The 14,496-nt window shown below is 39.0% G+C and overlaps 1 protein-coding gene across 1 annotated transcript in view; it reads right to left on the minus strand.

Moving 5' to 3' along the window:
• The window catches only part of LOC101091427 (charged multivesicular body protein 1a-like), a 158,148-nt gene that overhangs the window by 32,796 nt on the left and 110,856 nt on the right, over positions 1 to 14,496 (minus strand). The window lies entirely within an intron of this gene.

Consider the following 14,496-nt stretch of genomic DNA (forward strand, 5'->3'; position numbering starts at 1 on the left):
ATGTTGTGGTCCCCACCTCACACTAAGGCTTGCCTATGCCACTGACTGGATGACAATAAAAACAAAACCAGGATAAAGAGCAAAGCTGTTGGGGACAGAAAAGAATAGATAAAATAGATGAACAGAAAATTCATCAGCGAAGGAGAGTCTAGAGTAGATGTCATTAGGCAATTCAAGAAGTTTGTTCTTAAAGCACCAAGCAGACTTTTCCTTCATTTCCTACTTCTCCCCCTGAACAGCCTGTCATCCCCAAATCTCCATCCCTTTACTGTTGCCCTTCTTGCTACATGAATTATCCTCCCTTTCTTCTAGCACCCATGCTCCAAAGTTCATGTTTTTCACAAAGCCCTCTTAAAGTCTTAGATTCCTCAAACTCACACCAGCAATATAAAAAAGAGGTAAAAACACTGAAGTGAGACAGAGAGTTTATACCTTTGCATCTTCCATTTTCTAGCTGCTTAATCTTGGAAGAGTTACTAATCTCTCTGAGGTTCAGTGTCTATAATTAAGTAGGAATAAATACCTGTTTGATCAGGCTCTTATAGGGATTAAATGAGATACTGTATACATAATGCTTAGTATAAATACACAATAAATGGTAGTCCTATATATTTTTTGGTAGTCCTATATTTTTATTACAATCTATCCATCCCTTCTCTAAAATCATGGTATTTTTATTTATTTATTTTTATATTTTTTTCAACGTTTATTTATTTTTGGGACAGAGAGAGACAGAGCATGAACGGGGGAGGGGCTGAGAGAGAGGGAGACACAGAATCGGAAACAGGCTCCAGGCTCTGAGCCATCAGCCCAGAGCCTGACGCGGGGCTCGAACCCACAGACCGCGAGATCGTGACCTGGCTGAAGTCGGACGCTTAACCGACTGCGCCACCCAGGCGCCCCTAAAATCATGGTATTTTTAAATTGTTGGGGCTGAACATTTTGAACTTTGTTTTAATTATTTATGAAATAATTTATCTCCCCTACTATGAGCCCATGATGAAAATGATCACTTATGGATGAGTCAAAATTTTCTATATGCAATTGCTAGGAATCCAACTAAAACTGGTTTTAGTAATAAATGGAGTTTATTTATAACTTAAGGCTCTAGGAAGATTAAGGGGTTCAGAGTTTATTTATAACTTAAGACTCTAGGAAGATCAAGGGGTTCAAAAATATCACAATGTGTTGGCCTCTATTTTTCTTTCTGTGTATGGGTATCTAAGTGGTGGTAGGGGGTAGCTTTTAGCGGTTCTATTCCTATATCTAACCAGCTGTAAGTTCAATGGAAAGAAATGGTCTCTTTCCAATAGTCCCAGCAAACATTGTGGAGTTAAGTCTTAGACCAACTTAACCAATTCCTAAACCAAAAAGCTATGGTTCAGGGCACACTGATTCTTATTGGGCAGATCTGGGTTGTGTGACAACCCTACCTGCTTCAGGGAGATGTCCACCCTACTAGACTCACAAAGATGTTTCCCCGGGGAAAAATCAATATATGTGACTATAAAAAGAAGGAATGGATGATGGGAAAGAAGAATAATATCATTTTTTCAACCACACACTCCCTTATAAATGTGGAAGACATCCTAGCCAATATCCCTAATCTCATACAATAAATTTAATTCTAAGTGGCCTTCAAGCCTACATACACACTCGAGACAACATTCTGTATAACCATGGATGGAAATATCTTAAATCAACTATCTTTAATATCAGATCACATTCACTTTCTTCAGCTCTCACTTAGAGCCAAAATGGAGTAAGAGGGACAAGATTTAGCCTCCTGCCTGAAACAGCCAAGAAAGACAGACAAGGCTATATAAAATAACAGTTTTTAAGAGACTATATGTCAGGCAACAAAGGACAATGATATCTGAGAGATGAGAAATAGATGAGATTAGCCCTATGATTAGCCTAGGTTAATGCTGTCTTGAGAGTTTCCAGGCCACAGAACAAGGAAAGGGAATTCAGGGAGAGAAAACCCCCTGTGGTTAATAAAAATTAAAAAAAAAAAAGCTGAATGTACAGGGAAACCAGTTTGCTAAAGTTCACAAAATAAAATATCAGAGAAGAGAGAGCTACAGAGAAAGAACTTTGGAAAGTTGCAGAGGGTATTTAGCAGAGTATTCATCAGCAAATGCATTTCAGGAAACTACTAAAGAAATAATTATCTGATAGGATTTTAAAAACCCAGTATTTACACAGGATTAGAATTAGTGCCAATGCTACCAGTCTGATTGGAAAACCTCATAGTGTATAGACAAACAGGTACTCACAAAGCATTTGCCTCATTGGTGGGGAATAATGACTCTTGAGTCTAGACTCTGGACTAAATGCTGTTCTCATCCTGCCTAATCAATATTACAATAAAGACCCGAAAAAATCAAACCCTTAACTGTAGCCCAGAAGAAAGTTCAAGAATAGCGGTGCCTGGGTGGCTCAGTCAGTCAAGTGTCCAACTCTTGATTTCAGCTCATGGTTCATGAGATCAAGCTCTATGTTAGGCTCCATACTGACAGCACAGAGCCTACTTGGGATTCTCTCTTTCCCTGTCTGACCCTCCATTGCTCACATGTGCACATACTCTCTCTCAAAATAAATAAATAAAAGATAAAAAAGCTGAAGAATATTTATATTAATACAAAAATATCTAGCTTCAAAAAATGTAAAATTCACATTTGACATCCAATCAAAAACTACCAGACATGAGAAGCAGCAAGGAAATATATGCCATGATAAATATCAATCCAAAGTGATTCAAAAGTACACAGATGTTAGCATTAGAAGAAGAAAGTATTTTTAAAAATTACTGTAACTATATTCCATATGTTTAAAAAGCTAAGTAGGGACATGAAGAAAACAGACTCAAGTCAAATTTCTAAAAATTAAAACTGCAATGCTTGAGATTTAAAATTCACTGGAGGCAATTAAAGCAAACTATAAAATTACACATTTCAGAAGAAAAAGTTAGTGATTTTGAAGACATAGCAATACAAACTATTCAAAATGAAACAGAAATAAAATTTTAAAGGTTTAAAGGACATCAGTAAGCTCTGGAACTACTTCAAGAGACCTAATATATGTGTTATTGAAGTACCCAAAAGAGGAGAGCCAGAAAAATTTTTGAAGAAATAATGGCTGAAAAGTTTTTAACATTGATGAAAACTATAAACCCACAGATCTAAGAAGTTCAACAACCCCTATGGGCAAGAAACAGGAAGAAAAATAAACTATACCAAAGCATATCTTAATCAAATGGCTAAAAAATAAAACAAAACAGCAATAAAGAGAAAATCTTAAATTCAGCCAGATAAAAAAAAGACACATTACATAGAGAAGAACAAAGAAAAGGATGAGAGTACTTTTTTCATCAGTAACAATGCAAGTAGGAAGACAGAAGACCAACATTTTTAAAGTATTGAAAGAAAAAAAAAACTTTTCATGTTATAATACCACGTTATCATTAATCAAACAAAAACTGGAACTGTTAATATCATACAAGCTTTGTTGGGAGGGGAAACATAAAAATTTATTTTTTTACAGTGTTTGCCTGTATATGTCACTAGGAAAATTACCATTTTGATTCCATGCAGAAGTTAATACAGTTTTAACAAATGGCTCTCTGAAGACAAATAAAATGAAAAAGTCCTGATTTGTCTTTGAGTATATGCTCCTTTTATAGCCAATTTCAAGCTACGTGAAGTTAGGTCACAAATTTTCTGAAAATTTGACAATAGGCTCTTATGTGCCAGTCCCAGCCAGATTTAGCATACCACTGATTCCATACTATCCATGCTATCAAAATGTGGACATATAGTTATCTTATACCTGTCAAGTGATTCTGTTTTGAACCATATATAGAACTGTTGAATTTAAACTCTGAAAAATTAAAGAGCATACATATGATTTTAGAGCTATAAATTGATATGTTCTAACTTTGAAATAGGATTTCTAGCATCATTCTACACCTCTTATTCCTTATTGAATAATTTAGTCTTTCTTTTGGCCTCAAAGAATCTAGGCACCTGCTGCATAAATTAATAGAAATCTGGTACATTAACATTCACCATGGTAATTGAATATACCTGCAGAAGATGAGAGGACAGGGCTTTTGGGATGCTCGAAGTGATTCTATTTGTTAAATTCTTAAAAGAATGGTTAGTGTAACTGTCATGGATGTTATCAACTTTCAGGTCATATCAATTCATCTATCTTTTCTAACAGGCTGGAACTAATGCGTAACACTGTTGGAGAGCAAATTAAGATTTTTCAATATGATTTTTAAAGTAAATATTGATAGATACTGATTCTTAAATTATTTCATTATTATCTTTATTTTTTAGTGTGTGTGGCAGAGAAAGAGTAGAGATGCTGCTGGATTGGATTTTTGCCTTTTTCAAATTATCAGTAGATAGGTGCTAGGTGCTTTCATACATGCAATATTATGTATGAAATAGGGCGGTTATAATAAATAGATAATGGTGGGATTCTAGGCACCATACCTTAAAAGTCAGGGAACTAAGTTCTCATAAGTGTTACTTTTAAGTGACCGCACATACCTATGCACTTGCAGCCAATTTCTCTGCCCTATCAGGCATAAGGACAGCCTTAACTATAGGACTCAACATACAATCCTTCCCCCAACCTACCTCTAATCTCCAAACAGTGAATTTTTAAACTATCATCTAATATGACCAGAAATTAAAACTATCCTGTCTCATCTGTAAACTAATAGGGGAGGGGAGATAGATCTTAATTTGAATATGCAAGTTTTCTATTTAGTGTTAGAGAGTTCAGACCAGTGTTTACTAGCTGAATGAAGTCCAAAAGTATAAACTGCTAGAAATATGCCACCTTTACTCCTCAATTCAGAAGGATCCCTAAGTTCCTGATTCACACAGATTGTGCTGTACACAGCCTGTGAGGTGGAATCTTAGTTGATTACATTAATTCTATGGTCTTTAAAAAGAAGCAGTCCTGCTGTTTCATGGTGCATGGCAGCTCAGCCTCTGTGTTTACAGTTCAGGACATGAAGAGTAGGGCTTTAGAGCTGAAGGTGGTGGGAAAAGCAGGGAGATAGAGACAGAAAAAGATAGAGAATGTGAAATGGTGGCAAAAGCCTGGGACCCAGAATCAGTAATCTTGGGATTTCCTCTTAGCCCTGCCTCTAATTTCTGGTGACTTTGGACAAGTCTTTTTTTTTCCCCTTTGATTTCCATTTGTATCATCTAACCAATGAAGGTATTGGACTGATGAATTCTAAAGACCTTTCTAGCCCCAAGATTCAATGACTTTAGAGACCCCTTTAACTCCCCTGACAAGAATCATTGTTTTCAATATCTTAAAGAAAGTGATAAGAACTCATAACCTCTTATAGCTATATGGTCTAGTTCAGCTTACAAATTGATACATATATATGTATTTATCTTAGCAATAGCCTTCTGAGATAGGTAGAATGGGTATGCTTATCTTCAGCAAACACATGAAATAACTGAGGCTCAGAGGTTTGCTAACACTTATTGGTCACTTACTCTTGTCAATGTGTTAAAAATCATGTTACATGAATCATTATCTTTAGTGCTCTATGACCTTTTGCAGACTTTTGTGGCAGGCAATACAATTATTAACATTTTACACATGAAGACACTGAGGCACAAAGACCTTCAATGACTTGCCCATGGTTGTTTAGGTAGCAAGTCTGGTTTCAGAGCCTTGCACTTCACAATTATATTATATGTTGCCTCTTTCATAAAAGCACAAATTGAGTCTTGCCTTTGGGAATAGGAGATAAGGAAAGGAGAAGAAACACCCAGAATTAGGGAAAGGGTGGGTGGGTTATAAACCTGCTTTAGGCAGACAGAATCTTGGCAAAATTGTGAACACACTTTGCCTATGTAAACTCCTGACATCTCCCTCTCCCAGCACCAATAAAGGCTCATTTCCAGGGATCCCTGGGTGGCTCAATCAGTTGAAAATCCAACTGTTGGTTTCAGTTCAGGTCATGATGTCATAGCTCGTGGGTTTGAACCCCATGTCTGGCTCTGTGCTGGCAGAGCAGAGGTTGTGTGGGATTCTATCTGCCCCTCCCCCTGCTTATGTTGGCTCTGTCTCTTTCAAAATAAATAAATAAACTTAAATTTTTTTCTCCTAAAAAAAAGATTCATTTCCATAGGCTCTATGGCCTAAAGCTCAAGGAGGTAGCAAAGCAGTTTCTACAACAGAGTTTCTCATTCCTCACTGGCTAGGTGGGACTCTTTCAGCAGCCTCACCTCAGATAATTAGATTCAATTGGTAAAATGTAGATTCAATTTTAAGCTTTCCAGGTGATTCTAATAACCAGTCATGGTTAAGAACAAATGTTCTCAATCTTGGCTGCACATTTAAATCATCTACAGAGCTTTAAAGTGCTACCAAAAATGGGGCACCTCGGTGGCTCAGTCAGTTAAGTTTGTGACTTCAGCTCAGATCATGATCTCACAGTACATGAGTTAGAGCACCATGTTGAGCTCCGTGCTGACAGCTCAGAGCCTGGAGGCCGCTTCAAATTCTGCATCTCCCTCTCTCTCTGCCCCCCCCCCACCTGTGCTGTGTCTCTCAAAAATGAATAAATGTCAAAAAAAAAAGTAGGGGAGGTAGGGAAGATGGCGGCTTAGGAGGACACTGGGCTCACTGCACATCCTGCTGATCATGTAGATTCCACCTACATCTGCCAAACTAACCCAGAAAACCGCCAGAAGACTAGCAGAACGGAGTCTCCAGCGCCAAGTGCAGACGAGAGGCCCACAAAAGAGGGTAGGAAGGGCGGAGAGGCGGTGCGCGCTCCACAGAATGGCGGGAGGGAGCCAGGGCAGAGGGGAAGCTTGCCTGCCAAGCAGAGCCCCCGAGTCTGGCTTGCAAAAGCGGAGGGGCTGGACGGAGTGTGTTCGGACAGCAAGCGCGACTTAGTATCTGGGAAGTCATAAGTTAACAGTGCTGCTCAGAAAGCGGGAAGGCTGGAGGACAAAGGGAGGGAGAGTTGCTGAGCCCCGAGAGGACAGAGCTCAGTTTGGCGGGGAACAAAGGCACGCCAGCACCATCTCCCTCGCCCATCCCCCACCCAAAATCCCAAGGGAACCAGTCCCTGCAAGGGAACTTGCTTGCTCCACACAAACACCCAAGACTGTGCTTCTGCGGAGCCAACCTTCCGGCAGCGGGCCTGACTCCCTCCCACTGCCACAGGGCCCCTCCTGAAGTGGATCACCTAAGGAGAAGCCAGCTAAGCCTGGCCCTCCTGCCCCCGTGTACCTTGCCTACCCACACCAGCTAATAAGCCAGATCCCCAGCACCACAAGCCTGGCAGTGCGCAAGCAGCCCAGACGGGCCACGCCACCTGACAGTGAATCCCCCCCCCCCCAGGAGAGGGGAAGAAAGGCACACACCAGTCTGACTGTGGCCCCAGCGGTGGGCTGGAGGCAAACGTCAGGTCTGACTGTGACTCCGCCCACCAACTCCAGTTATACACCACAGAACAGGGGAAGTGCCCTGCAGGTCTGCACCACTCCAGGGACTATCCAAAATGACCACACGGAAGAATTCCCCTCAAAAGAATCTCCAGGAAATAACAACAGCCAACGAACTGACCAAAAAGGATTTAAATAATATAACAGAAAGTGAATTTAGAATAATAGTCATAAAATTAATCGCTGGGCTTGAAAACAGTATACAGGACAGCAGAGAATCTCTTGCTACAGAGATCAAGGGACTACGGAACAGTCAGGAGGAGCTGAAAAACATTTTAAATGAAATGCATAACAAAATGGAAACCACCACGGCTCGGATTGAAGAGGCAGAGGAGAGAATAGGTGAACTAGAAGATAAAGTTATGGGAAAAAAGGAAGCTGAGAAAAAAAGAGAGATAAAAAAATCCAGGAGTATGAGGGGAAAATTAGAGAATTAAGTGATACACTAAAAAGAAATAATATACGCATAATTGGCATCCGAGAGGAGGAAGAGAGAGGGAAAGGTGCTGAAGGTGTACTTGAAGAAATAATAGCTGAGAACTTCTCTGAACTGGAGAAGGAAAAAGGCATTGAAATCCAAGAAGCACAGAGAACTCCCTTCAGACGTAACTTGAATCGATCCTCTGCACGACATATCATAGCAAAACTGGCAAAATACAAGGATAAAGAGAAAATTCTGAAAGCAGCTAGGGATAAACGTGCCCTAACTTATAAACGGAGACCTGTAAGACTCGTGATTGATTTCTCTTTTGAAATTTGCAGGCCAAAAAGGATTGGCACGAGGTCCGCATTGTATTGAACAGAAAAAAATATGCAGCCGAGAATCCTTTATCCAGCAAGTCTGTCATTTAGAATAGAAGGAGAGATAAAGGTCTTCCCAAACAAAAACTAAAGGAATTTGCCACCACTATACCAGCCCTACAAGAGATCCTAAGGGGGATCCTGTGAGACAAAGTACCAGAGACATCACTACAAGCATAAAACATAAAGACATCACAATGACTCTAAACCCTTATCTTTCTTTAGTAACACTGAATGTAAATGGATTAAATGCGCCAACCAAAAGACATAGGGTATCAGAATGGATAAAAAAAACAAGACCCATCTATTTGCTGTCTACAAGAGACTCATTTTAGACCTGAGGACACCTTTAGATTGAGAGTGAGGGGATGGAGAAATATTGATCATGATACTGGAAGCCAAAAGAAAGCTGGAGTAGCCATACTTATATCAGACAAACTAGACTTTAAATTAAAGGCTGTAACAAGAGATGAAGAAGGGCATTATATAATAGTTACAGGGTCTATCCATCAGGAAGAGCTAACAATTATAAATGTCTATGCGCCAAATACCGGAGCCCCCAAATATATAAACAATTACTCACAAACATAAGCAAACTTATTGATAAGAATGTGGTAATTGCAGGGGACTTTAACACTCCACTTACAGAAATGGATAGATCATCTAGACACACAGTCAATAAAGAAACAAGAGCCCTGAATGACACATTGGATCAGACGGACTTGACAGATATATTTAGAACTCTACATCCCAAAACAACAGAATATACTTTCTTCTCGAGTGCACATGGAACAGTCTCCAAGATAGATCATATACTGGGTCAAAAAACAGCCCTTCATAAGTATACAAGAATTGAAATTATACCATGCATACTTTCAGACCACAATGCTATGAAGCTTGAAATCAACCACAGGAAAAATTCTGGAAAATCTCCAAAAGCATGGAGGTTAAAGAACACCCTACTAAAGGATGAGTGGGTCAACCAGGCAATTAGAGAAGAAATTAAAAAATATATGGAAACAAACGAAAATGAAAATACAGCAATCCAAACGCTTTGGGACACAGCGAAGGCAGTCCTGAGAGGAAAATACATTGCAATCCAGGCCTATCTCAAGAAACAAGAAAAATCCCAAATACAAAATCTAACAGCACACCTAAAGGAACTAGAAGCAGAACAGCAAAGACAGCCTAAACCCAGCAGAAGAAGAGAAATAATAAAGATCAGAGCAGAAATAAACAATATAGAATCTAAAAACACTGTAGAGCAGATCAACGAAACCAAGAGTTGGTTTTTTGAAAAAATAAACAAAATTGATAAACCTCTAGCCAGGCTTCTCAAAAAGAAAAGGGAGATGACCCAAATAGATACAATCATGAATGAAATAGGAATTATTACAACCAATCCCTCAGAGATACAAACAATTATCAGGGAATACTATGAAAAATGATATGCCAACAAATTGGACAACCTGGAAGAAATGGACAAATTCCTAAACACCCACACGCTTCCAAAACTCAATCAGGAGGAAATAGAAAGCTTGAACAGACCGATAACCAGCAAAGAAGTTGAATCGGTTATCAAAAATCTCCCAACAAATATGAGTCCAGGACCAGATGGCTTCCCAGGGGAGTTCTACCATTCGTTTAAAGCAGAGATAATACCTATCCTTCTCAAGCTATTCCAAGAAATAGAAAGGGAAGGAAAACTTCCAGACTCATTCTATGAAGCCAGTATTACTTTGATTCCCAAACCAGACAGAGACCCAGTAAAAAAAGAGAACTACAGGCCAATATCCCTGATGAATATGGATGCGAAAATTCTCAATAAGATACTAGCAAATCGATTTCAAGAGCATATAAAAAGAATTATTCACCATGATCAAGTGGGATTCATTCCTGGGATGCAGGGCTGGTTCAACATTCGCAAATCAATCAACGTGATACATCACATTAACAAAAAAAAAGAGAAGAACCATATGATCCTGTCAATCGATGCAGAAAAGGCCTTTGACAAAATCCAGCACCCTTTCTTAATAAAAACCCTTGAGAAAGTCGGGATAGAAGGAACATACTTAAAGATCATAAAAGCCATTTATGAAAAGCCCACAGCTAACATCATCCTCAACGGGGAAAAACTGAGAGCTTTTTCCCTGAGATCAGGAACACGACAGGGATGCCCACTCTCACCACTGTTGTTTAACATAGTGCTGTAAGTTCTAGCATCAGCAATCAGACAACAAAAGGAAATCAAAGGCATCAAAATTGGCAAAGATGAAGTCAAGCTTTCGCTTTTTGCAGATGACATGATATTATACATGGAAAATCCGATAGACTCCACCAAAAGTCTGCTAGAACTGACACAGGAATTCAGCAAAGTTGCAGAATATCAAAATCAATGTACAGAAATCAGTTGCATTCTTATACACTAATACTGAAGCAACAGAAAGACAAATAAAGAAACTGATCCCATTCACAATTGCACCAAGAAGCATAAAATACCCAGGAATCAATCTAACCAAAGATATAAAAGATCTGTATGCTGAAAACTATAGAAAACTTATGAAGGTAATTGAAGAAGATATAAAGAAATGGAAAAACATTCCATGCTCATGGATTGGAAGAATAAATATTGTCAAAATGTCAATAGTACCCAAAGCTATCTACACATTCAATGCAATCCCAATCAAAATTGCACCAGCATGCTTCTCGAAACTAGAATAAGCAATTCTAAAATTCATATGGAAACGCAAAAGGCCCCGAATAGCCAAAGGAATTTTGAAGAAGAAGACCAAAGCAGGAGGCATCACAATCCCAGACTTTAGCCTCTACCTCAAAGCTGTCATCATCAAGACAGCATGGTATTGGCACAAAAACAGACACATAGACCAATGGAATAGAATAGAAACCCCAGACCTAGACCCACAAACGTATGGCCAACTCATCTTTGACAAAGAAGTAAAGAACATCCAATGGAAAAAAGACAGCCTCTTTAACAAATGGTGCTGGGAGAACTGGACAGCAACATGCAGAAGGTTGAAACTAGACCACTTTCTCACACCATTCACAAAAATAAACTCAAAATGGATAAAGGACCTGAATGTGAGACAGGAAACCATCAAAACCCTAGAGGAGAAAGCAGGAAAAACATCTCTGACCTCAGCCGTAGCAATCTCATACTCGACACATCCCCAAAGGCAAGGGAATTAAAAGCAAAAATGAATTACTGGGACCTTATGAAGATAAAAAGCTTCTGCACAGCAAAGGAAACAACCAACAAAACTACAAGGCAACCAATGGAATGGGAAAAGATATTTGCAAATGACATATCGGACAAAGGGCTAGTATCCAAAATCTATAAAGAGCTCACCAAACTCCACACCCGAAAAACAAATAACCCAGTGAAGAAATGGGCAGAAAACATGAATAGACACTTCTCTAAAGAAGACATCCGGATGGCCAACAGGCACATGAAAAGATGCTCAACGTCGTTCCTCATCAGGGAAATACAAATCAAATCCACACTCAGATATCACCTTATGGCCAGTCAGAGTGGCCAAAATGAACAAATCAGGAGACTATAGATGCTGGAGAGGATGTTGAGAAATGGGAACCCTCTTGCACTGTTGGTAGGATGCAAACTGCTGCAACCACTCTGGAAAACAGCGTGGAGGTTCCTCAAAAAATTAAAAATAGACCTACCCTATGACCCAGCAATAGCACTGCTAGGAATTTATCCAAGGGATACAGGAGTACTGATGCATAGGAGCACTTGTACCCCAATGTTTATAGCAGCACTCTCAACAATAGCCAAATTATGGAAAGAGCCTAAATGTCCATCAACTGATGAATGGATAAAGAAATTGTGGTTTATATACACAATGGAGTACTACATGGCAATGAGAGAGAACGAAATATGGCCCTTTGTTGCAACGTGGATGGAACTGGCGAGTGTGATGCTAAGTGAAATAAATGAAATAAGCCATACAGAGAAAGACAGATACCATATGGTTTCACTCTTATGTGGATCCTGAGAAACTTAACAGAAACCCATGGGGGAGGGGAAGGAAAAAAAAAAGAGGTTAGAGTGGGAGAGAGCCAAAGCACAAGAGACTCTTAAAAACTGAGAACAAACTGAGGGTTGATGGGTGGTGGGAGATGGGTATTGAGGAGGGCACCTTTTGGGATGAGCACTGGGTGTTGTATGGAAACGAATTTAACAATAAATTTCATATAAAAAATTAAAAAAAATAAAATAAAAATAAAAATAAAGTAAAGTTACCCACCTCCAGAAATTCTGAAGTAATTGATATGAAATGTCACACCGATTTGGGGATTTTTATAAGCTCCTAAGTAATATTAATTTTGAGACAGAGTAGAAAATCACAGATGTAGAGTCAGAAGGCCTGAGGTCTGTTATAGACTCTGTCAATTAATAGCTTGAGACAGTAACTTAATCTCACAGTCGTTTCATCTTGAAAATAGAGAAAATAATACTTTTGTGTTTATTCTGAGAATTAAATGAGATAGGCCTAATTGGCCAAGATCTGGCATGTAGTAAGAGCTAAAACCAACTATAATTAGAAGATATTATGCAGGATAAAAAGGATCTGATAAACTAAATCCTACTAAAGCAATGGTCCTCAAACTTTAGCATGCATCAGAATCACCTGTAGGCTTGTTAAAACACAGATTATGTCTCTCCATCCATTTTTTAGGTCTGGGATGAGACCAACAATTTGCATTTGTAACAAGTTTCCAGGAGATGCTGCATTTTAGCATTTTAATGCTAAATTTTTCCCCCCTGAAAAATTATTGACATTTTAATACACCCCAAGGATATTATTAAGGTGGAACGTAAGATAGTTCATAGACAGTGGGAAGATATTCTAGGACAGGAAATATCTTTGTAGGAAGATGACTATTCCATTTATTCATTTTTATTTTTATTTTTTAAGAGAGACTGTGAGTGGGGAAGAGACAGAGGGAGAATCTTAAGCAGTTCCACTCTAAGCATGGAGTCAGGTGGTGGGCTTAATCCCACCACCCTGGGATCATGACCTGAGCACAAATCAAGAGTCACTTAACTGACTGAGCCACCCAGGTGCCCCCTATTCCATTTAATATTAAGGTGAGTTTTTGTCAGCTGCTCTGTGCTGTTTTCCAAAGCAGTGGACAGATTAGTGGCTGCTCTGAATGGAATTTTTGTAACAGGATAAAGGGAGCTTTGGGAGATTTTTTTTTTCCTTTCCAGCACTATATTATGAGCTGCCCTTTCCACTCCTTCCACTCCATTTGGAAAAGATGTGATCAAAGTGGAATGTATTTATAGGATTTAATTTATGTACAAACATATGTTGAGACTTGTAAAACACATCAAGATGGTTGGGATCTGATTATTTCCTACTGAAAGTGTTAGAGAAATCAAATGAAGATATTTTCCTGTGTGACTGGGGAGGTGATGACAAATAGACCGAGGCTGGAAAATTTGTGCTCCCCTCCAGAAAGCTACTGAAGTCATCATTTCTGGAAGGAATGATACTCTGAGCCCAATGAGGAGGTTGGTAATGCTTGTCTACAGCATATTCTTCCTAATTCTCCTTTTAATGCCTCTGCCAGGTACTCCACTCACATTGCCAGCTCTGGCTTCCCAATTCACCAACACTATTTCCGGGCAGTGAGCATTATTCATGTTAAACTTCACCCCAGTCAAAATCTATTTTGACTTGATTTCTATCTCTCTGATATCTGGCTAGGGATAGGCAGTTGACTTGCTGAATTTAGATACAGGAATTCATACTGGATGTGTGAATGGTTGATTCTGTTTAATGGGTATTTCAAATAATTTGCATGACAAGAAGCATGCAAACAAATGAGTCAAATCGTGGAAAACAGACATTTTGGCTAACAGCAGACAATTTTGTTTTTTAATTTGTTTTTGTTTTTAATATGTGTGTGACTTGGTAGGGATGGGGGACTTTGAACCATTTCACATATCATATCCTCTCCATCTTCAGGAGCTGATGATTTGCTCCCTAGATGGTATTTGGGCAATAAGTGCCAATATTATCAAGTAGAGAAAGTGGGGAGACTCCTAGAAGCTAGCACCACAAGTGGTTAGGTTTGACCTTGGAGATATCACTCAATATCTTCACCGCTAGATATTCATCTATAAAATGAGGTTAATAATATTCTG

This window comes from Felis catus, chromosome X (assembly GCF_018350175.1).
Source record: "Felis catus isolate Fca126 chromosome X, F.catus_Fca126_mat1.0, whole genome shotgun sequence".
NCBI lineage: Eukaryota > Metazoa > Chordata > Mammalia > Carnivora > Felidae > Felis > Felis catus.